This window comes from Marmota monax, unplaced genomic scaffold (genome assembly GCF_021218885.2).
Source record: "Marmota monax isolate L192 unplaced genomic scaffold, Marmota_monax_Labrador192_F-V1.1 WCK01_AAM20220418_F8-fsc00064, whole genome shotgun sequence".
NCBI classification, from domain to species: Eukaryota; Metazoa; Chordata; class Mammalia; order Rodentia; family Sciuridae; genus Marmota; species Marmota monax.
In genome coordinates this window covers 1,472,740-1,497,692 of record NW_026694542.1, presented here as the reverse complement: position 1 = coordinate 1,497,692, position 24,953 = coordinate 1,472,740, and the positions used below count along the sequence as shown (strand labels likewise).

At 43.9% G+C, this 24,953-nt stretch overlaps 1 long non-coding RNA gene and 1 other non-coding gene across 2 annotated transcripts; both read left to right on the top strand.

Moving 5' to 3' along the window:
* Window positions 1-2,426: 2,426 nt before the first annotated feature.
* Window positions 2,427-24,399, top strand: LOC124076448 (uncharacterized). Its single transcript, XR_009224562.1, has 3 exons — window positions 2,427-10,292; window positions 20,348-20,484; window positions 21,884-24,399. It is a non-coding gene; the product is annotated as an uncharacterized LOC124076448 (long non-coding RNA).
* Window positions 2,812-2,918, top strand: LOC124076608 (U6 spliceosomal RNA). The gene has a single exon (XR_006846399.1). It is a non-coding gene; the product is annotated as a U6 spliceosomal RNA (small nuclear RNA).
* Window positions 24,400-24,953: the final 554 nt, after the last annotated feature.

The following is a 24,953-nucleotide window of genomic DNA, read 5'->3' as shown; positions in this document are numbered from 1 at the left end:
TGTTGTTTGAGACTTTTTTTTTTCTTCCTATTTTCACCCAGCTTAGGACAGTGAAATGTTAATTTGTTCTTTAAATCTATAAATTTAAAAAGAAAATATAATTTTGTTACTATATCTCAATCCAAATGAAGTTACATGCTTAGCAATAAGACAGAAAAAGGTTTTTTATTTTACTTTTAAAAAGTGTGTCCCTGTGAGGAACATGGTGATACACATCTCTAATCCACCACCTCTGGAAGCTGAGGCGAGAGGATTGCAAGTTTAAGGCCAGCCTTGACAATTTAGAGAGATCTTGTTTCAAAATAAAAATTTGTTAAAGGGCTGGAATTGTAGCTCAGCAATAGAGTGCCCCTGGCCTCAATCACCAGTACTGCAGGGTGGGGTGGGGGAGTATGCCGAAATCCCCCTTTAAGACCTGTCTTGTTGGGTTTTGGAATTTTTTTGTAGTGCTGGGGATTGAACCCAGGGTCTTCTTGTGCATTTAAGGCAAGCACACTACCAACTGAGCCATATCCCAAGCCCATTGTGTTTTTCAAAGTGTTCTCTCCTCAACATCAGAATCAGGTAGACAGGTCATTGAAATTACAGCTTCCTGAGCCCAACTCTGGATTTAATAAATCATTGTCTCTGGACTTGGGACATGGGAATCTCTTGGTATTAACAAGAACTCAGACATTTCTCCTGTGCATGGAAACCTGAAAGCTGTTGATGATCTGTGCCTCTTATATTCACCCAGATTATATTATATATATATTTTTTTTAATGTGGTGCTGAGGATTGAACCCAGGGCCTCTCATGTGCTAGGCAAGCACTCTACCGCTGAGGCGCAACCTCAGCATCCAAGGCTTTTGCCAGGAGAATACTGTACAAAAAAAAAATAATTGAATGTCCTTAAAATTGTTTTTCCTTCACTTTGCTAACATACTTCTTCACACGCAAATAAATCATTCTAAGAACTCTGAAAAACTTGTTTGCATCCTATTCAAATTGATGTATTTGCTACCATATATAAATAGCCTCTGCTGGGGCCAGTGGCACACACCTGTAATCCCAGCTGCTCAGGAGGCTGAGGCAGGAGGATCATGAGTTCAAAGCCAGCCTCACCAAAAGTGAGGCACAAAACAACTCAGTGAGACCTTGTCTCTAAATAATTAAATACAGGGGCTGGGGTTGTGACTCAGAGGCAGAGCACAGTGCCTAGAGGCACTGGATTCGATTCTCAGCACCACGTATCAATAAACAAAGGTTCATTGATATCTAAAAAAAATTATAATAATAATTAAATACAAAATAGGGCTGGGGATGTAGCTCATTGGTCGAGTGCCCCTGCGTTCAATCTCCTCTACCAAAAAAAAAAAAAAAAACAAGGATAGGAGGTAGCTTTAGTAGTAGAGCATTTGCCTAACATATGAAGCCCTGAGTTCAATCTTGAGGATGGAGGACTATATTTTAAGATTCTGGGGAAAGAATTTTTAAAAGTCATCCTATTGCAACATGTTGCTGGTACTCAACCAAGGACATTTCCCCAGTCAGAAAAGATACCCTGAGCTACCTCCCTATTAAAGGAAGGTGCCAGTGCAGAATGCACTAAACAGGAGAGGAGCCATAATCTAGAAAATTTTCATCGTGTGGGTTGTACTTCTGGGGGACTGACATAGAATGTTGAAAAGGATGAGCTGGAAAGTTCTGTTTTCCTTGTTCCTCTAGCATTATCCAGGTAAGAGAGCATCCTGATCAGAGGAATAGATTGGGCTACTTGAGAAACTGAAGAGCATTTGTTCTTATTCGAGTTCTGGGCTCTGCTGGCAGTCCTTGCAATTTGATCTGCTTGAATGACTGCCGCAGATAGATCGGCACTGTGGTCCATACATCTATTCTTTATAAGTTCAAAGCAGTCCAGCTGAGTCCTTGGCCCAGGCACTCTTTTGAGGGTGTGACTACTTCATATCAGAATCACAGTATTGAGGACACTTGTGGAGACTCTACCTGAATCTCCAACTGGCCTTTGGTATTTTCTTCCCTGTTTGAGCACAGCCCTGGTACCTACCACTTTATCAGCCTGTGTTGATTGCTTTTGTTGTGTTGGGTCTATACTGTGATCATTGCCTACAGACAGAAATGAGAATTGAAGCATCTGATAAAGATGTTCGCTTGTTTTTTAATAAAAGTTAACGTGCAACACTAGCGGGGCATGAGTGCACAGTTGTAATCCCAGCAACTCAGTAGGCTGAGACAGGAGGATTGCAAGTTCAAAGCCAGCCTCAGAAACTTAGCAAGACCCTGTCTCAAAAGGACTGGGGATGCAGCTCAGTGGTAAGGCACCCCTAGGTTCAATCTCCAGTGCCCCCCAAAATTAAAAATAATAAAAGTATGGTCTTGTGGGTTTGGGGAGGGGTTTGTTTGTTTGTTGGGTTTTTTTGGGGGTACTGGGAATTGAACTCAGGGGCACTCAACCACTGAGCCACATTCCCAGCCCTATTTTGTATTTTATTTAGAGAGAGGAGGGCCTCACTGAGTTCCTTAGCACCTCACTTTTGCTAAGGCTGGCTTTGAACTCACTATCCTCCTGTCTGAGCCTCCTGAGTTGCTAGGATTATAGGCGTGCATCACTGCACCAGGCTTCTTATGTTGTTGTTTTAATACTTTTTTTTTTTTAGTTATAGATAAACGCAATACCTTATTTATTTTATGTGGTGCTGAGGATCGAACCCAGTGCCTCACACGTGCCAGGCAAGCGCTCCACCACTGAGCCACAACCCCAGCCCTTGTGTTGTTTTTGACACAGTAATGAGACAAATTAAGAAACTTTGAGTGCTTGCTTCAGCAGCATATATACTAAAATTGGAACGATACAGAGAAGATTAGCATGGCCCCTGCGCAAGGATGACACTCAAATTCGTGAAGCGTTCCATATTTAAAAAAAAAAAAAAGAAAGAAAGAAACTTTGAATTCACTTCCAGAAAATAGTTCTTGGTCTACAGCAGGTCAAACTTGACAATGTGGCAAGTTGTAAGTCCTGAACTTTTGAGTGGAAGGAATATAAAATTCACATGGTGTGGCTTTTGTAGTCTAGAGGCACCGAGTGTCCACATGTACATAAACACATCCGTTTGCTTGTAGACAGGCCCCCAGCAGAGCGGAGCCATAAACAAATGGAGTGAAATGTGAGATGGTGAAGAACAGGTTGGACACCAAGCCCCCACGCTGATTGCCTCTGGGGCATTATCTTGGTTTTGTCCCTCTGTCAGGTGAAACCCATGCCCTCTCTGGAGCTGCAGCCTCAGAGGCCCTCAGGCTCTGGGCAGGTGGTAGGTGCAGGGGGCTGTGGAAGCTAGAGAGCTCTGACCCAGGGAAGCAGGCCCCTGGGGAAAGAGCCTACTTTTGTAGAAATCAGACAGACTTTATATGAAATCCACTTACTGGTTGGCAACTCCCTGACCACCTGTGGCCACACAGGGTGCTGTGACGGTTCTAGTGTGGGCAGAGGGGCGCATCCTATGGTCTGGCAGAGGGTTTCCTTCCACTTGAGTTTTCATGAAGCTTTGGTTTATGATTGTGACCTCGCTCTCACAGAACGTTTGTCACAGATAACGTTTTTTTCATTTCATCAGGTCTTAGAGGAAAGAGTGTTTATGGTCCTACTTTATCCTGTCATCCTTACCCAGATCCTAGATGTCCTTTTTTTTCCTCTCTCTTTTCCTTTTGTGTGTGGGTGTGTGTGTGAGAGAGACAGAGAGAGAGAAAGACACTGAAGCCAGGGGCGCTCCACCCCTGAGGTATATCCCTAACATTTTTTATTTTTTATTGACTGTCTCACTGAGTTGCCCAGGCTGGCCTTGAACTCAGCAACCCTCCTGCCTCAAGCCTCCTGAGTCTTTGGATGACAGGTGTGCATCACCACACCCGGCCACAGTCATCCATTTTTACAAAAATTCTTGAAATAAAACTAACTGTTCACTTACATGCTTTAAAAAAAAAAAAAAAAAAACACGATACACGGATTTTCTTGAGGGATAATTTTATACATGAATTACATAGCTGTGATAACAGCTGAAATTCACAAGGAAAGCTTTCTTATTTACTAATTCCTAACAATTCCATGTTTGGACTTCTTAAATAGCTTCAGCAAACACTTGGGTATTTGTAAGGTGTGTTTACTTTTAGCCTGTGACAACCTATATAATTCTGAGTTAGACGTTATTAAACCCATTGTACAGAGCTAGAGGTTGATCCCCTGCCATCCTACCCACTGCTTTTTCTTATTTTATTTATTTTTTATTTTTTCATGTACCAGGGATTGAACCCAGGGGTGTTTAAACACTGAGCCACATCACCAACTCTTTATTTTCTGTTTTGAAACAGGGTCTCACTAAGGTGCTTAGATATGCAACCCCCGCTTGCATATCTTTTTAAAGATTCTGCTCTGTGTATTACAAAACACGTACTCTGCAGAACAGAGCTCCAGTTCCCAGCTGAGGATGCTGCATTCAAAGGGCAGCCCTGAAAACAGCAAGCTATCATCTTCTATTGCATGCCTGCATGAATCTCCCAACTGGTATCTCTGCCAGGTTGTTCTCAACCAAATCAACCAAATCCTCTGTCAACTGGTGGCATGTATACCATGGGATCACTCATCCCTTGAAGCTGATTGGACCAGGGGAGACCATCCATTGATTATCAGCTAATCAGATTCTCCACTGGACTTCATCTTCTTGAAATACCTGTGTAGCCTTTAAATCTGTACTCTTTGTGAACTGTTTGCTTCCAAATCCACCAAAAGCACAGAAATTGCAAGTAAGATCTAGACATTTTCGTAGTTATTTTGTCAATTGTCTATGGAATCTAATGGTTTAAAAAAAAAAACATAGTTCGTAATTTACAGGTCTTATCATTTTTCTCTTAATTTTCTAAAAAATATTAATACGATGTTTCAGAAAGCAAAACTAAAACCAGGCGGTGGTGCACGCCTGTAATCCCAGCAGCTTGGGAAGCTGAGGCAGGAGGATCGAGAGTTCAAAGCCAGCCTCAGCAAGAGAGAGGCCCTAAGCAACTTAGGGAGACCCTGTCTCTAAATAAAATACAAAACAGGGCTGGGGATGTTGCTCAGTGGTCGAGTGCCCCTGAATTCAATCCCTGGTACAAAAAAGAAGAAAGCAAGTAAGACAGACGAAAGTCCTTCACCAGGGATAATTTGAGATGCACTGCTTTAAATAATATGTTCATTTCCTTTCGGAGAGGAGGGGACCCATCTGCAGTGAGTTTCTTTTCCTCTTCAACAAGCTCTACAATGATGCAGGAGCCTTGCTATAACCTGATCAACAGAGCGGGGGCTGTCAGGGTCTGATCCCAAAGCTTTGCTTGCGGCTATGATTGAGGTAATTGCAATGGACTCCAGACCAATGAAGCACTCAGACAACCAGGGGGAGGGAACGAAAGATAAAGATGAACTTAGTATTTTGAGATAAGCAGGACATGATGTCAACTGGAACATAATACACGGAACCACATGGCCTGGAATTAAGTGGCATAATGAGATTTGTAGAGCACTCAATCATCTAAAAGCAATTTTATGTAAAGTATTTTATTTATTCCTTTAGAAAGTCAGTAGGGTAAGCAGAGCAGATATAATTTCTGTTTTCCAAATGAGTACACTGTGATTCAGAAAGGTTAACGATAAGCCAGTGTGACACTTAGCTGAGATACCAGTGTGACACTTAGCTGAGATAACGCCAAATCCTAATGGGGTTTAATCTTCTGCCTACATCAGGGGTTCCTACCCCTCATGGGGTCCAAGCAGCCTTATGCAGTTGGCTACAATTGTAGACCTTTCTTCCTCTTCCACCCCACAGCTATGCAGACAGCAAAATTATATGGCAAATTTTAGGGGTCTCCTACACTGCTGTTTTCAACAGGAATGTGGTGTGGTGGCACACGCCTGTAATCCCAGTAACTCAGGAGGCCAAGGCAGGAGGATCACAAGTTGGAGGGAGCATCAGCAATTTAGCAAGGCCCTAAGCAACTTAGGGAAATCTTGTCTAGAAATAAAAAATAGGAGGGCTGAGGTGTGGCTCAGTGGCAGAGCACTTGCCTAGCATGTGTGAGGCACTGGGTTTGAGTCTCAGCACTTCATATGAATAAATAAATAAAATAAAGGTCCTCCTGCCTCAGCCTCCCAAACCACTGGTATTACAGGGGTACACCACCAAGCCAAGCTTCTCCAGTCATTTCCTACTTTTGACTCATCTGCAAGCCCACAGAGAATTCAGTCACCTGCAGTTTCAGAGAATTCAGGGTGGAGGAACATATCAGGGAAAAAGAAAGTGATACTTAGCCTAGGCCTTCCAGGAGATGCCAATCTGGCAAATTCAAAGACCCACATGCTGGACAAGATGGCGAGATGAAAAGGTTGATACAGAGGATTCTTGGGAAAGAAATTTGAAGAAGTAATGAATGACCAAATGTTAAGAGTCTTGAACAAGAAGCTAAAGCATGTCAACCTACAATCTGTGAACTTTAGGGCACCATGTACAAAATGGCATTTTAAGATTACTATGGCCAGTTGCAGTGGCACCAACCTGTAATCCCAGGGACTCAAAGGCTGAGGCAGGAGGATCGTGAGTTCAAACCCAGCCTCAGCAACTTAGGGAGGACCTAAGCAACTCAGCAAGATCCTGTCTCTAAATAAAATACAAAAAAAAAAAAAAAAAAGGATGGGGATGTGGCTCTGTAGTTAAGCACCCCTGGTTCAATCCCTGGTACCAAGAAAAAGAAAAGATTACTCTGAGAGTGGTGTGGTTTGAAAGGAAGGATTGGAAACAAGAAATGCAATTCAACAGAGCAGAAATGAAACATGCCTGGAAGAAAAGTTGACAGGCAAGATGGCTAAGGACACTCCTAGGAGATGGTGAGCTTATGAGCCTTGGGCTGCTCGCCTGGAGAGCAGAAACGAGACGTGCAGGTATCAAGCTCACTCCTGGCAAGGCCACCTCCTGACCAGGTGAATCAGTGAGGTTACAAGGAGCCACTTTCAAACTTCGATCATGTATTAAAGCAAAGAGAATAATTTAGGTAATTTACAGATTGCAAAAAGAATAAGCCAAAGATGCTAGGTCCCTGTGACTTTTGTCTCACCCACCAAGAAGTCCACTACCACAACTAAGAGGCCCAGTGCATGCAGTGTCTCAGGACAGCTCCCTGCTCGACAGAAGGTGGCCCCATAGCAGCTCCCTCCATGTCCATGAAGATCACAAGGCGTTCTGCCAAGACTCAGATAAACCACTGTTCAAGACATTGCCTAAGCAGATATGAGCAAGGTCACTGTGACACCATCACAGAGTCATGCCCCCACACAGGATGGCACCTTTTTGAGACCAGATCTCGCTAAGCCACTAAGGCTGGTCTCCAACTTGCTATCTTCCTGCCTCCCCCTCCTGAGTACCTGACTTGATTTTCTTTCTAGCCCTTTCTCCCAATTAACATTGATCTATGTGCCGTCTGTTCCCTCTAATAGAATGCACAGCCCACCAAGGCTGGGATCAGGGTTTGTGTTTCCACTGCTGCATCCCCAGCAGGAGAACGATGCCTGGTGTCTACTCAGTCCTCAAGATGAATTTCCTGCATGAATAAGTCAATGGCAGCCCTTGGAACAACTGTAGCCTTGTACAGGGGACCTGCAGAGGCATGTGGGGGTAGGGGAGAAATGTCCTAAAGAGGGAAGCCCCGAATGATCAGTGACTCAGGAGGGCCGTTCTTGGACGACACCATGTTCAGCAAGTCGGTCTCTGCTGATCAGTTCTGCTTTGTTAAGGAATGTGGGGGTGTAACTAGCAGCCTGGGAAGCAAGTGTCCAGTGGGAAGGAACAGATCAAAGATGCAAAAGTGAGGTGATAGCTGTGGATTAGAACCCAGCGCTGACTTAGATCTTTTAGTCCCCAGCTTGCATCAAGGCCGGGAGTTATCACTTCCCATATCCTCCCCTTTTCCCAGCATACAGGCTGCTGGTTCCTAAAAGTGGGCAGCAGTGCCTGCTATAGCTACTTACTCTTTGGCTACCTTCCAGATGGGTGACAGATAAGAGGGCACTGCATGTCACTGTTAGAATGTTTTTTTGGTACCGGGAATTAAACTCAGGGACACTCAACCACTGAGCTGCACCCCCAGTCCTATTTTGTATTTTATTTAGAGACAGGGTCTCACTGAGTTGCTTAGTGATTTGCTTTTGCAGAGGTTGGCTTTGAACTCACAATCCTCCTATCTCAGCCTCCTGAGCTGCTGGGATTACGGGCGTGCACCACCGTGCCTAGTGTTAGAATGTTTTAAGGAAATCTGGCTTGATACACTACAATGAATCCTGTTTGTATGTATAATTACAATGCACTAATTGAAATAATAATAATAATAATAATAATAGAAGGGAGATCAGCAGAGCAAGCAGATGGAAGAGGGGGAGAGGGAAAGAAAAGGTCCTGCAGAATGAGATTGATGGAATTATGTATGTTATGTGCATGTAAGAAGGCAGCATGACCAGTCTCACTATTATGTATAATTAAAGGCAGCAATAAAAAAAAATTTTAAAATAAACCTGACTTGAGGCATATTAAACAGGTAGACATAAAAAGTACTTGTTTCACCTCGCATAGGAGCGCATACCTATACTCCCTGAGACTTAGGAGGTTGAAGCAGGAGGATCACAAGATCAAGGTCAGCCTAGAAAACTTAGAGACCTTGGGTAACTTCTGAAACATAAAATGGACTGGAGGTGTAGCTTAGTGAAAGAGTGTTCCTGGGTTCCCCTGTGTGTGTGTGTGTGTGTGTGTGCGCGCGCACGTGCACATATATATCTATTAATAACCCTGCATTATTAATTACCTTTATTGGACAACCAGATGCAATATTCCTAGAAGTGTTTAAAGCAAAAAACTAAATTTTTTTTTTATTATGGTGCTGGTGTAACAATGGTCCACTTTATGCTTTGACTATAGCCCTTGCTGCTTGGCCACTGCAACTTATTTTTTAAATGGACATGTTTCTTTCTCTTCCTCTCTTCCTGCCCTCCCTAATTTCTCCCCTTCTCTAATCTCAGGGGAAACAGGATTACTTTTCTTTCCCATTTTAGGCAGATTTACCTGTCCTTGAGTACACACACAACATAGAACCTAAGTAATCCAGATTTGGGGGATGGCACCAGAAGATCTCAGAAAAGAAATGACTATCCCCAAATTAGCAAGTGAATGACAACTCCAACAGAGAACACGTGAATGTAGCCTTCTAGTCACCTCTTTAAAAGCCTCTGTTCTTGCTGATGGGCAGAATCACAGCCTCTAGGATGGGAGTCCTCTGGGTTTCTCCTTTGCTAGCAAAGTAATAAAACTTATTTTTCCTTTTTCTCAAAATCATGTCCTCATTATTAGATTGGCATCAGGGACAAGGTAACAAATTTGGCACCCTAGATGGGACCCAAGAGCAGCCCCCACTCCAGCTTTCTTGGGCAGACCTGGCTCTCCAAAGAACCCCACTTTCATGCCTGGCTCTCCAAAGAACCCCACTTTCATGCTGGGATGCAAGATGCTAACGAACTTGTTGAGAGCCAACTGCTAGAGCGTTAGGAGATGGGTGAGTTTGCTATGGGTTGAACCAGAGGAGCAGTTCCTGTGAGCAAAGGGAGGGACTGAGGGACCCTCCCAGCAGCTGCCAAAGCTCCTTTGGCTTTGGAGAACTTCTGCTTTCTCTCCCATTGTGGTCCACTTTGAGAAAAAGGAAACTGAACTCAGTAAAGTCACAACACCCTTGGCCATCTGGTAAGTCCCCCATGTGCACGCCAAGACCTTTGATTTTACACACCTGTTTCCTCTTCATGGGAACATCTGGTCCCTGTTTGTGGGGACACCTGTGGCACCACTGGTGTAGGAGTCCTGGTTAAGCAGGATATTTACTCCCTTCAGATCTATTCTAGGTTCTCATCTGTTTGTTGGCCTTGGGTTTGGGAACTCCCTCCGGTTGACTGTGTTTTCATTTTGTTTATATCTGTTATTACCTCCTTTTAAAACATAGCCAATACTGCACTGATCCCATCTGTCAGCCATGGTTTGGGGGTCCTCTCTGTGGTGGTCTCTCTGTTTTTCTTTTTTGAACAGTCTTACAACTGGAGTTGGTCTGTCAGAGGTAAAGTGAGTTGAAGAAAGGACCACCTACAGGATAAGCCTGTCTAAGATAATGTTTTACTGTAACCATCTGGCTTTTGAATAGCTTTCTGGATTATTATACAATCTTGCTGTTGGAGTTGGTAAAGTCAAGTAAGTGGAAGACATTTGTACCTGCAGGTGTGTCTGTTTTAAAGTTTCCCATCTGTCAGCCCTGGCTTCAGTGATTCTCTCCTGTTTTTGTTGTTGTTGTTGTTGTTTGTTTTGTTTTGTTTTGTTGTTTGTTTTGTTTGTTTTTTGGGGTACCGGGGATTGAACTCAGGGGCCCTTGACCATTGAGCCACATCCCCAGCCCTATTTTGTATTTTATTTAGAGACAGGGTCTCACTGAGTTGCTTAGTACCTCGCTTTTTGCTGAGGCTGGCTTTGAACTTGCAATCCTCCTGCCTTGGCCTCCCAAACCGCTGGGATTACAGGCATGTCATATATTAAAGTCATAAGTGATTACTTTGTAACTAGTTAAACAAATAACTGTTACTTAGGTTATAACAAAATATAGTTGATACCCTAAATATATGTGACTAGGTATATGTATGCATTTGAAAACTATATCTAAGTCTTATATAAGTGTTATATAAAAGTTTATAAAATGAAAGTTTATGTAAGATTACTGACAAGATAACCAATAAGTACTCTCTTTTGTACATTGTATCTGACATACAAGGGCCACACTGTCACTTGAAGACCTGTGTTGTTTGCTTTGACAAAGTCAATTTCTGATCCTTAACACTGTTTCCTGAATGTAGAAGAGATTTAAGGTGATCCTTTGATTTCTGCTAGTACTCTAACCCATGCAGACCTGTGATTATTGCTACTGTACACTCTGGGTTCTAAATTGTACTTTTAAAGTTAAACTTAGTTAAATGTAAAGCTTAGGAGACCACTTTACCAAGCTTGTTCTCCAAACTAAAATTATCTGTAGCAATAGTCTCAGATTTGTATAGAAATAACAAATTTGGTTGGCATATATTCATGTCATTTGATGTTTTATAGCTGAATAAAGTAACCTGTTTTCAGTAAGCTATAGATGCAAATTTGTGGTACTCTCCACACTGCAACTGGAATTTAAATGAGTTTTTGAAAGATAATAAGGAGAGTCTGATCTCTTTAAAGGTGACATTGTGCAACATGGAATCATTCTGCCACTTTTTCCACAAAAAGAAAGTTAAAAGCTCTCTTAGCCTAACTTTGATTCATGTTCCAGATGTAATGTTGTATTGTATTATTTGTGAAGAGCCTCCACCTTATCTGAGATAAGGCTCTGCCTCCCACCTCACTCCATGTTAGAATGGCTCCAAAATAGGCTAGACTTCAGCTCATTTAAAGTTGTGTTCAAAAGATTGATTTTTGTTGTAAAGATGACTGTGACCTCAAACAGGGGGTATAATATATAAGTAAGTAAAGGTTTAAGATTATAAAAATCATTTTTCGTGGTTCATAGCTATTAAACTGATTTTTTTGCTCTGTTAATTTCATTTTGTATTTTCCTTGTAAACCTTATAACTGTTACCTGTGTTTCTTTAATTTATTCTAATTTGTTATATATGGCAATAGAATGCATTTGATTCATATTACACATATATAGCACAATTTTTCATATCTCTGGTTGTACACAAAGTAGTCACACCATTCGTGTCTTCGTACATGTACTTAGGGTAATTATGTCTATCTCATTCCATTGCTTTTCCTACCACCATGCCCCCCCTCCCTTTCCCTCCTTCCCCTTTACCATAACTAGAGTTCATCCATTCCTCCCAGGCTCCCCCTCCCAACCACACTATGAATCAACCTCCTTATACCAGAGAAAACGTTCAGCATTTGGTTTTTTGGGATTGGCTAACTTCATTTAGCATTATATTCTCCAACTCCATCCATTTACCTGCAAATGGCATGATTTTATTCTCTTTTATTGCTGAGTAATATTCCATTGTGTATATATACCACATTTACTTTATCCTTTCATCTACTGAAGGGCATCTAGGTTGGTTCCACAGTTTAGCTATTGTGAATTGTGCTGCTATAAACATTGATGTGTCTGTGTCCCTGTAGTGTGCTGTTTTTAAGTCCTTTGGGTATAGACTGAGGAGAGGGATAGCTGGGTCAAATGGTGGTTCCATTCCCAGTTTTCCAAGGAATCTCCATACCACTTTTGGGGCTGTAGCTCAGTGGTAGAGCGCTTGCCTAGCATGTGTGAGGCACTAGGTTCAATCCTCAGCACCGCATTAAATATATATATATATAAAATAAAGGTATTGTGTCCATCTACAAAAAAAATCCATAGTGCTTTCCATATTGGCTATACCAATTTGCAGTGCCCATTAGTGTTTTGCAGAGGTACTACTTCTGAAAAAACAACCTGGGTTAATTTGAGATTATAAGCCATCACCTACAGGACAGATATTATATAATGCTGACTTCCAGTACTAATACTAACCCCAATTATGAAAGGGGCAACTGTAAAATTATAGAAATTGAAGTTATAACCTTTTACTTCCTCTCTCTCTTTTTTTTTTTTTTTTTTTTAGTTGCTGGGGATTAAGCCCAGGTCCTTGTGTATGCAAGGCAAGCACTCTACCAGCTGAGCCAAATCCCCAGCCCCTGTTACCCCCTCTTTAAGATTGGTGAAACTGGCTTGCTGGGAGTTTAAAACCAAAAACTCGAAGACCAAAGTCAAGGAAGTAAAAGGGCCAAGAAAAAGCATCCAACATTTTGGCCCTTTTCCTCTAAGGTCAGCCAGGATGCAGAGAATGATGGGACCCCTCTCTGGGCCCTGAAATTCTGATGAGATACCCAATCTGCTGATCAGGGAGATTGAGAGGACCCTAGATAACAGGAAACTAACCAATGCACATTCTGCAAAGAGGAGGGTCACTGGAGACAGAATTGTCCCTGATGCTTCCAAGAGAAGCCACATATGGTCATCAGGACTCTGACCCATCCTGGCAGATGGCACCCCTGGTAGCAGAAAGCTAAAGAGGATTCACATACAACCACAAGAGTGATCTCTAAGGAATTTCAGCTGACTATTAAGAGTAGATAGGAACAAGGTCAGTTTTGACCAACTTGGTCTTAAACACCTGGCAGGATAGTATAGCCTAAGCACAGTCCTACATGGACATTTAAAATGAAAAACTACAAAAAAAAAAAAAAAAAAAAAAAGGAAAAACAATGCTTTTTTTTTTTATGTAACTTAAGATGTACTCTTGTGTCAATCTAACCCGAAATAAATAAAGCTAGAGTCTACAAAGGAAGGATTCTTGTGTGGGAGTGCCTATTAATAATGATCCACAAAGGACTCTAGAATTGCAAGTTTGTCCTGAGTTAATTTGAGCCTGCTCTCATAGACCTACAAATCTTCCTAAGCTTCCATATGGATAAAATTGATCTATTTTTCACTGATATAATTATGAGTTACTGTCTTTCTGGTTTTCACGGACTGGCTGAAATACTAATTGCTTTTGTGCTAATTGTTTACCAAAAAAAAAAAAAAGTAATGCTTTGCTATCTTGTTTATTGATACCTGCCCTATGTATGCCTTGTCCAGACACCTGCCATCTGCCACTGTGGACCTCTGGGCTGTTCTGATGCTGAATGCCCTGAACTGTCCATGCCCCACCTGATAGAGAATAAATAGAGAATCCACCTGATAGGACTTTGGGTTACTTCCCCCAACTTTACCCTCTTTCACCAGGAAGAGACACCCAATTTTCCATAGAAATAGAATGTAGAAATTGACAGTGTGGAAAAGTAACCATGGTCCACTTTATGCTTTGACTATAAATAGCCCTTGCTGCTCTGCCACAGCAACTTAATTTTGATGGACATGTTTCTTTCTATTCCTCTCTCCCTGCTCCTCCCTAATTTCTCCCATCCATAATCTCAGGGGAAACAGATTACCTTTCTTCCCCATCCTGGGCAGAGTTATCTGTCCTTAGAACACACTCACTATAAAAATTCAGTAATCTAGACTTTAGGGATGGTACCAGAAGATCTCAGAAATGACTATCTCTCAAATTAACAGGTGAATGACAACTCCAACAGAGAACAAGTGGAAGGTAGCCTTTGAGTCACCTCTTTAAAAGCCCCCTGTTCCTGCTGATGGGCAGAATCACAGCCTCTGGTATGAGAGTTCTCCTTTGCTATCAAAACAATAAACCTTCTTTTTCCTTTTTGTCAAAACCATGTCCTCATTATTGGATTGGCATCAGGGACAAGAACCAAGCTTTCGGTGACACTGGGAATTGAACCTAGGGGCACTTTGCCACTGAGCTATACCCCAAGCCCTTTTAAAATTTTTGAGATAGGGTCCCACCAAGCTGCTAAGGCTGGCCTCAAACTTGTAATCCTCCTGCCTGAGCCTCCAGAATCACTAGAACTACAGACATGAGTTACTGTGCCTGGCCAGAAACTCAATTCTTTTTTATTTTTTTTTTCTTTTTGGTACTCGGGTGACTCGATCACTGAGCCACATCCCCAGCCCTATTTTGTATTTCATTTAGAGATAGGGTATCACTGAGTTGCTTAGCACCTCCCTTTTGCTGAAGATGGTTTTGAACTCGCAATCCTCCTGCCTTAGCCTCCTGAAGTGCTGGGATTACAGGCATGCGCCACGGCGCCTGGCTCAGAAACTAAATTCTTAAAGTGCTGAACAAAATCAATGCTATTCCCATTTTATAAAGCCCTTGCTGCTTATTTGTAAGAAACTGCTATCATTATTACTTCTTCCTACAATACAAGGCCAAGAGCAATTTGTGCTGTTTCCTTTTTGGATATTTCTAGAAATATAAACCTAAATTTTACTAATAATGTAGGATGTGCCAACTATCATTAGTCAAAAATATATATTGGGGATAAATCGTATGAAATATAAATAGAGAACTTCTGTGTGTGGTGATTGCTGCACAACTTTGAACTTTGCCCTATTCCTAGGGTCCCATCTGCTGGGTGGGGCTGTTTGTGTGCTTTCCCTTTCGGATTCCTAATGACTCAGAACAAAACGACATTTTTTTCCTCCCTGGTGCTGATGATTGAACCCAGACAGGAAAAAAAAAGAAAAAAATGAGCCCTCCTGCCTCAGCCTCCCAAGTCGCTGGCATGACAGGCGTGTGCCACCACACCTGGCCCTTCTGCTATGGTTTGAATGTAGTTCGTCCCCAACAAAAACTCTTGTTGAACTGTTATCTCCGCTGTTTCATGTTAGGGAGGGGTGGAAACTTAAACCATGGTGTTCAGAGGTCATTTGGTTCTCTAAACTGAGGTCATCAGGATGCAGCTCCCCTCCTGTGACTGAATACTGGTGCCTTTGTCATTGGAGGGAGTCTGAGGAGGTCCCTGGGGTTTGGAGGAGAGGGGAGTCAGGACAACAGGATTTTTTTTTTTTTGGGGGGGGGTACTAGGGATTGAACTCAGGGCCTTGTGCATTTGAGGCAAACACTCTACTGAGTCAAATCCCCAGCCCTCCCAAGCCCTATTTTGTATTTTATTTAGAGAGTTGATTAGCACCTCACCTTTGCCGAGGCTGGCTTTGAACTGGTGATCCTCCTGTCTCAGGCTCTGGAGCCCCCAGGATGACAAGCATGTGCTACCATGCCTGGCTGCAGTTTTTTCCTACAACATGTATATGTCAAGAATCCCTTCGTGCGGGCACAGTGGTGCATGCCTGTCATCCCAGTGGCTCGGGAGGCTGAGGTATGAGGATCACAGAGTTCGAAGCTAGCCTCTGCAAAGGCAAGGTGCTTAGCAACTCAGTGAGACCCTGTCTCTAAATAAAATACAAACTAGAGCTGGGGATGTGGCTCAGTGGTCGAGTGTCCCTGAGTTCTATCCCCAGTACTCACTCCCCCCAAAAAAAAAAACCTGCAAGATGTGTCAGAGGCATAAGAAGAGATTTATTCTGGAAAGCAAGGAGTACACATTCAAGGGTAGACGTGGGCTGTCTGAGAGCGAGACACGTCTTGGAAGTCTCAAGTCCTCCTTTACATATGCATGTAATTTATTTATTTATTTATTTATGGGTCCTGGGGATTGAACCCAGGGGCGCTTAACCACTGAGCCACATCCCCGGCCCTTAGTCTTACTAAGTTGCTAAAGGTCTTGCTAAATTACAGAGGCTGGCTTTGAACCTGCCATCCTCCTGCCTCAGCCTTCTGAGCCACTAGGATCCCAGGTCTCTGCCACATTGCCCTGCTCAGTCCTCCTTTTTTTAAAGGAAACATTGTGAGGGATGGCGTTGAAGGTCTCTAGAGAGGACATCAGTTGGTGATGACAAGATGTTCTGGTGGTCTGACTGTTCTCAGGATCTTTGACACTGTCTCCATAGATAATGTCTGATCCATAGATAATGTTTGCAGTGTACCCGCTGTGAAGGTTCCTTAAACCATCACCTCTCCATTTGCTCAGTCTATTCTCAAAATTCGTACATGGCACAGGGCAATTTTCCTAAGTAAGTGAATTTCTAGTAACTTCAAGATTGTGAGTAAAGATGAACAGATTTCCCAGAAATTTGAGAGTGAAAAGAAAAACCGGCTTGGGGAGTTATAGGCCTGGGAGGCATATTGGCCCGCAAGTGAAGGCCAAGGTCAAGGAAGGTCAAGGCTTTCAGAAGAAAGCTGCAGTCTCCTTTTCCCTCCTTTTGTCTTTTCTCTACCTTTTATTTCTCCTCTCCTGTCTCAGCTGAGACAGAAGCCACATCCACATGCTCCCTGTCCAGGGTTTTGTGAGGCCCCATGCCACCTAGGGACTCCACCAGCAAGAAGGCTAGCACCAGAGGCATGACCACGCACCTCTAGAATCAGCTGCCCAAATTAACCTTTTTTCTTTATAACCTTATCCACTCTATGGCTTGTCTCATTAGCAACAGAAAACAGACTAAGAGAAATTCTCATCCTGCAGTAACTTACCAACTAGCCCAACAGCCTTCACCTACCATGGTGACCACAGAATACTGCACTGACCCTGCCTTTTTTTTTGGGGGGGGGGTACCGGGGATTGAACTCAGGGGCACTCGACCATTGAGCCACATCCCCACCCCTATTTTGTATTTTATTTAGAGACAGGGTCTCACTGAGTTGCTTAGCACTTTGCTGTTGCTGAGGCTGGCTTTGAACTCTCGATCTTCTTGCCTCAGTCTCATGAGCCTCTGGGATTACAGGCATGAGCCACTGCACCTGGTACAACCCTGCTTTTTAAGGGAGTTAACATTAATGAAGCATTTACTGTATACCATGGTCTAAAGACTGCATAGAATAATGATCATTTTAACAACCACTGCAAGCATTTATTTATTGAGCATATCAAAGCACTATTGTATCCCATTTAATGGTGATAGACACCAAAATGTCATTACTCCTATTTTACTGGTGAGGAAATTGAGGCTCAGGAAAGTTCAGTAACTTGCCAAGTTTGAGGGACTGGTAAAGTTGGGATCCAAACATGTTCTTTTCCTCTTACCACACTGCTCTGCCCCAGTATTTTAGTGCTGGTCTGTTTTTAATCCATGGAAAAGGAAACTAAAAAATAGCCAGTAGAAATTTCTCAAATGGAAGTTTTTTCTTCTTTCAAATTTTTAAAGCTTTTGCCTTTCTAGAGAGAAAGTGCCAGCTGATAACTAGGCACATAACAAGTAACAAATAAATATATATTCATGGAAAAAGTCACAGGAGCTAGTTTTGCTCAGTTTAATAGTTTGAGTGTGTGTGTGTTGGCGGGGTATGGTATGTGTCAAAATATTGCATGCATGTTTTATCTTCTGCTGCTGAAATGTTTCCATTATGAAATTAAATGTACCTGCCCATGGATACACAAATATCACCAATGATTCTTGTGGCAGAGGCTTCTCATGAATCCCCTGAAACTGTGTACAAAGTTGGGTTTGTGAATGTATGTACATGTGAGTGTGTGTGTGTGTGTGTGTGAGAGAGAGTGAACGCACGTACCATGTTCTAATAAAAGAAATCTGAGGTCTAGCTATAGCCAGAGATCCGTGATCCAGAAGGATTTCAAAGCCACTGACTGCCTATCATTCCCTCTTACTGCCATCTCTCTAGGTCTAAGAAAAGTCTATGAATTCTACCAGGAGACAGATTTCTGTCCAGATGGCAGCATCTGAGATAATGTCTTCTTCATTTTCTGTCCTGCTTTAATTCTTCATAATGACCATGTGTCACTTTGAAAAATAATGAAGTGATTTGAGAGAAGTAAAGGGGGACAGCCCATCAGGGTGGCCTACCAGCCTCCTTTTTTTTTTTCCCTTTAAATTTTTTTCTAGTACTGAGAATCGAACCCAGGGCTTCACACCTGCCAGGTAAGTGCTCTTCCACTGAGCCACATCTCTAGCCCACCCAGTCTGTCTTACACCTCCATGGATAGGAAACTCCATTCCTAAGGGCTCTAGTCGGTCTTAATCCTCCCCAAAGCATTAACATTTCTTCCACATATTTAATTTGTGTTTATATAAAGAACAAATTAGGGCTGGGATTGTGGCTCAGTGGTAGAGCACTTGTCTAGCATGCATGAGGCACTGGGTTCGATCCCCAGCACCACATAAAAAAAATACTAAATAAACCAAAAAAAGGTATTGTGTCCCTCTACAACTAAAAATATTTTTTAAAAAGAACAAATCAATGAAGTTCCACGAGGCCAAAAAAACAGAAATGATTCTTGGGGTGAAAGAGCAGGGAGGGAGTGGCCTATGGCTGATCCTTAGAAGCCTGCCTACTTGGCTATACCACATCAGGGATGAAGTTCAAGGACACCAAACAGGTCTCAGCACAACCTGGGGATGCAAAGTCTTATCTGTGGTTTGGAAAGTGGAATGTGGAGATGGGGAAGACAGTGAGGCAGAAAGAAGGGCCAAGTTCAAATACAAAGGGGAGGGGGAGGGGGTCACCTCTGTCAGGAGCCCTCAGAAGCAGGAACGTTATGTAGGGTGTGAGTCCAGGAAGGGAATGCTCACAACATCAATATGCCACAGTGGAACAAAATAGCCTTTCGCCTCTGTCCCTTGTCCCAATTTCTAAGTCAGCCTCCTGCTGAATTTCCCTCCAAGTGCAAGTGCAGGCCAGGATGGGCAGAGAAGGTAAAGGAATAATTGCATGCTCAATGCTTTAGCTTTTGGGCCATTTTTACCTCTAAAATTCCATCTGGATGGCAAGTTCAAGGCCCACCTGGGCAACTTAGCAATACTCTGTCTCAAAAAATAAAAAAATAAAAAGGGCTGGGGATGTAATGCAGTGGCAGAGCACCCGTAGGCTCAATCCTCAGTACTGCAAAAATTAGTTAATAAATGAAAGCTTGGTATGTGCCTTAGCCATCCCTTTAAATGAGCTTCAGAGCCCAGGTGCCTCATTAGGGCCAGGATGCTGTTGCCATGACGACGAGGACAAACAACAGAAAGGATTAAAAACTGTTGAGGATCCACCAAAAGAGCAAATTCTCAGGGCCCTTGACATTTCACTCACTGTGGTTTGCGTTCTCTTAACTGCAGGCGGAGATGTGTATAACAATGCATCAGGGGGCAGGGGACACAGCTCAGCTGGCAGAGTGCGGCATGCACAAGGCCCTGGGTTCAACCACAAAAAAAATAAAAAGAAAAGAAAAAGAAAGAACGCAGCAGGATATGAGAAGCTAATCTTCGCTCCCGAAGGCCCACTGAGCAGGCCTACCTCAGAGTTCAAGGAACAGGGAATCATACCCTTAGAAATGAACCTAAAGCTGATGAACATTCCTAAACCTACCCCCCCCCCGCCACCCGCCCTGCAAACAGCCCTGTCACTAACGCCAGTGCTCTTTTCTTTTCTTTCTTTCCTTATTTCTCTTTTAATATTTTTAGTTATAGGCGGACACAATACCTGTATTCATTTTTATGTGGTGCTGAGGATCAAACCCAGTGCGCCTCACATGTATTAGGCAAGTGCTTTGCCACTGAGCCCCAGCCCCAGACCTGTGTCTCTTTTGTAAAAATACTTTTTAGTGTTCACGGACCTTTATTTTATTCATTTATTTATATGTGGTGCTGAGAATTGAACCCAGTGCCTCACACATGTGAGGCAAGCACAACTCGAGCCCCTGTGTCTCTTTTCTTTAAGCGAAAGACTTGTCGGTGTGTTTGTTCCACTAAATTGCTCTCCTTTCTACCATCTGCCCACCAGTGCTATCTGATATCACTCCTGGTTGTCCACAAAGGAGCTACCAGTTCTTCTTTTGTTATGGTGGTGAGGCTCTGTGACCTGCCTGGGATCCGTGCTCAATAAATGCATGAATCTCTGCTTCTGGGGAAGATAGGCAGGTAAGAAAATCCCTTGGCCCATGAATTCAGAAAGAATTGGCTCAGGAGAGAAATGAGGACAAAAAAAAAAAAAGAAAGAACCTTTATTTTACTTTTGTTTGGTACTGGGGATTGAACCCAGGAGGCTGGCTTTGAACTTGCAATCCTCCCACCTCAGCTTCTGGAGGCGCTGGGATTATAGGAGTGCAGCACAGCACCCATCTAGACACAAGCATTTCTTAATGGTCCCTTATGAGCTGCCTGTGTTAGGGGACAGGCAGATGTAAATTGTGGGAACATGAAGAGAATAATTCTGTAAAATGGGCCCACGGTGCTGACCCCCACATGCTTTCTTTGCCAAAAAGCAATTTGCCTGCAGCCCTGGCCTAAGTGGACAGGTTATGTCACATTCCCCAGAAAACTGAGGCAGGGGCAAAGGTCAGGCAATCAGTGTAGGTAATGAATGATGGGGATCAAGAGAGACCACTGGTTATCAGAGAACAGTGCGCTGCTAACAGTGAACCTTTGCACTCCTGCTCCCAGTCACGTACACGGGGAAGAAAAAGAAGGGAATGATTATAAAGAGGGGTTCTGGGGCCTATAGGGAAGCAATCTCACCCCCTCCTATGGACACCCATCCCCTTCTCTCTGGAAAAATCTATCTCTATCTTTTTCTTAATAAAACTTGTGCTCTACACTTGCCTTGGTTCCACACCACAGGTATTTTATTCTTCAACACCCAGGAACAAGAACCCATTCCTGGCCTGTACCCATCCTGCTCCACAACTCTGTCATAAGCTCCATCCTCTGCTACAAAAACAATCTAGAGCCAGGCATGTTGGTGCACGCCTGTAATCCCAGAGGCTCGGGAGGCTGAGACAGGAGGATTGTAAAAGCCAGCCTCAGCAATGGCAAGGCATTAAGTAACTCAGTGAGACTGTCTCTAAGTAAAATACAAAAAAAAAAAAAAAAAGGTCTGGGGATGTGGCTCAGTGGTCAAGTGCCCCTGAGTTCAATCCCTGGAACCAAAAAAAAAAAAAAAAAAAAACAGCCTAGACAGGTTCAGTCTTTCCCAGAGATGGACAGCTGGTTAGAAGACCCAGATTGCAAACCCACGTTCATCAGGCTCCAGAATTCTTGTGCTCTCCTGAAATCCCCTCACTCATGCCGCCACCAGTTGAGGCAGAGTCGGCCGTAAGCAGCTCAGGGTGGCATCTAACAATGCTGTACTTTGCTTTTGTTTTCTGGTACTAGGGATTAAACCCTAGTTTAAATTTTATTTAAAAAGGATCTTGCTAAATCACCCAGGCCGGTCTTGAACTTGTGATCCTCCTGCCTTAGCCTCTTGAGTCACTGGGATTACAAGGGTGTGCCACCACGCCCAGTGTACCACACTGCTGTACTCTGTGTTTGTTTTTAGGAAATGTGGAAACAGCAGAAGCACATCAAGATGATTTTAGTCAGCTGTTAAGATCTGAAGGAAAACTTGAAGCTCACAAGGTTCAGGGATCACCCTGCTGCGCCAGGCAGGAGGACCTACCCAGTATGTTCCCTCCATGCTGGAATCGCCTACAGGCCCCAGCCCAAGAATGGAGAGGCATAGAACCCGGAGGCCACCTGCAGAAGGGACTAAGGGGTGAGTTCTCAGGATGCCATTGTCAACCAAAATCAATTCTACAAACAGTGGTGTGAATGCCGACTCTGTCACAGAGACAGCATCGCTGAAATCGAGCACTGTTACTAGTGTCCTTGGGCAAAGACACTGGCCCTGGGGGTGCCAAGAGACAAACTTGGCCACTTGTCCCTATATGCCAATCAAAGAGATGAATCGTGGTGAAGGGTGAGAAAGGGAGAACTGGCTCTGGAGCATTCTCTCTCTCTCTCTCTCTCCATGGGACCCAGGGCTTTGCAACATACCAGGCAAGTGCTCTACCATGGAAGGACATCCCCAGCTCAGCCCAGGAAAGGAGTTTTTCAACACAGCCACACTGGGACAAACCGACACTGGGGCACAGTGACCAAAGATCTGTCTTCCAGGGACTGACAGAAACTTTGTGGTTTTACAGAAAAGGGCAATGAAGGAGGTTTGCATAGCTGCTGGGGAGGTCGTCCTGGTCAGGTCATTCTGGTTGATCATTATCTCAGGACTGGTTCTGTATGGCTCTGGAAAGGTCACCATGGCTGGAGGGATGGTTCTGTTCTGATCACGAGAAGATTACTCCTGCTCAGGGGGCAACCTCGGCTCTGATATGGCATCACTGCTCAGGCTCCGGGAGATGTCTCATCATGTCTATGGTGGGTTGAACTGTGCTTCCAGGCTGTTGCTTTGAAGTAGTTTCAGTCCTTTGTCAGAGTGATGCTTATCCATCAGGCCTATTCCTGGAATGCAGATAATTGCAAGAGGAAGTGGCTCAGAGAAAAAGCACTGAAGCCTTGGAATGGAGTCAGAGAGCGCCAGGATGGAGTCCGTCAGGCCCAATCAGCTGAGGGACCCCCATTTTCTTCTTTCATGCATCTGTGCCACGTTCTCCCTTTCCACAGGCCTCTCTCGGTGCCTCTTTTCCCTCCCCTTCACTCTTAGACCTGCTGTTTTAGGCTCCGGGAAGTAAGCGTGTTGGGATTGGAGTCAATACAATGGGAGTAGCCTAGCACTCCAAGGTCAATGACAACTGGGGATCCATCCATTATTCCTGATGTTACAGACATCGCAAGACCACCTGGGGCTGGATGGAGTGGCTCACACCTGTAACCCCAGGAGCTCAGGAGGCTGAGGCAGAAAGATCTCTAGTTCAAAGCCAGCCTTAGCAACTTAGCTAGGCTCTAAGCAACTTAGCGAGAAACTGTCTCAAGAAAAAAAAAAAAAGGATGGGGATGTAGCTCAGTGGTTAAGGATCCTTGGGTTCAATTCCCCATAAAAAAAAAAAAAGGAAGGAGGGAGAAGGAAAGAAAAGGAAGGAAGGAAGGGAGAACTGGTGGGAAAACATGTAACACCCATGAGAGAGTCAGTTCAACCCTGGCCAGTGGACCACTCCAAGAGACCACAGGGGACTTTGAAATAGCCCCCCACCCATACACAAGCACTCCCAGCTTGGCTGTGTTTTACTAAGGAGTCATAGATTACTACCTTGAACTGTGTGTGAGTGTGAGTGTGTGAGTGTGTGTGTGTGTGTGTGTGTGTGTGTGGTGCTGGGGCCTTGTGCGTGTGAGGGAAGCACTCCACCAACTGAGCTATATCCCCAGCCCTACCCTGAATGTCCTTAGAAATTAGAAAGTGTCCCAGGCCACTGGAAGTGCTATCTCTGAATGGGAGGGCCATTCTGTCACTGACATTCTGAGCACTTTTGTGGCTACAGTGAGGAGAAAAAGCTGCAAGAGGAGGCGGGGATGAGAGAGAAGAAAACATGGGACATTAAAGAACAGCACGCACACCTGTCATCCCAGTGACTCAGGAGGCCGAGGCAGGCAGATCCCAAGTCCCAGGCCAGCATCCGCAAATTAGCAAGAACTAAAAATAACAAGTAAGGGGCTGGGGTTGTGGCTCAGTGGTAGAGCACTCGCCTAGCATGTGTGAGGCACTGGGTTTGAGCCTCAGCACCCCATAAAGATAAATAAAGGTATTGTCCATCTACAACTAAACACTAAAGATATTAAAAAATAAATAAATAAATAAAAATTGAAAAAAAAAAATGGACAAGAGGTAGATATAGCTCAGTGGTAAAGCACACCGGGATCCTGTTTTAATCAGCTTTTTTGCTTCTGCCACTCAAAGACCTGACCAGAACAACTGTAGAGGAGGAAAGAAAATTTGATAGCTCACGGTTTCAGAGGTCTTAGTCCATAGAAGGCTGGCTCCATTCCTAGATGCTTGAGGTGAGGCAGAACATCATGGCAGAAGAAAGCACCTCACATGATCAGGAAGGAGAGAGACAGGGGAGGAGGAGGGAAGAATGGAGAGAGGAGGGGGAGGGGGAGAGGGAGGGAGGGAGGGAGGGGGAGAGAGATTCCCCTCTCTAGATACAAAATATATACCCCATAGGCACGCCCCCAATGAACCACTTCCTCCAGCCACACCCCACCTGCCCCCAGCCACCACCAAGTTAATCCCATCAGAGACTAATTTGCTGGTTAGGTTAATGCTAGAGTTCAATCATTTCTCCTCCAAACCTTGCATCATCCCACACATGACTTTCTGGGGGACACCACATCTAAGCCATAACAGGTTCAACCCCCAGTATTAAGAGTGCACGCGCACACACACACACACACACACACACCAGCAGACTTTGTTCTGACAGGTTGGTCAAAGGGGCTTATTCAAAGCTAGCTGGTCCCATCATCTGTTCTGACAGGTGTACCGCAGTACAATGGGCCCATAGCCACCCAGAGTTAGATCAGGTGCCACAGGAGAGGGATAGAGCCCAAGATGGTCCTCACTTCAGACATCAGCCCCACTCTGGGGATCCCAGGCCAGGAGATTACTGTGACCTCCC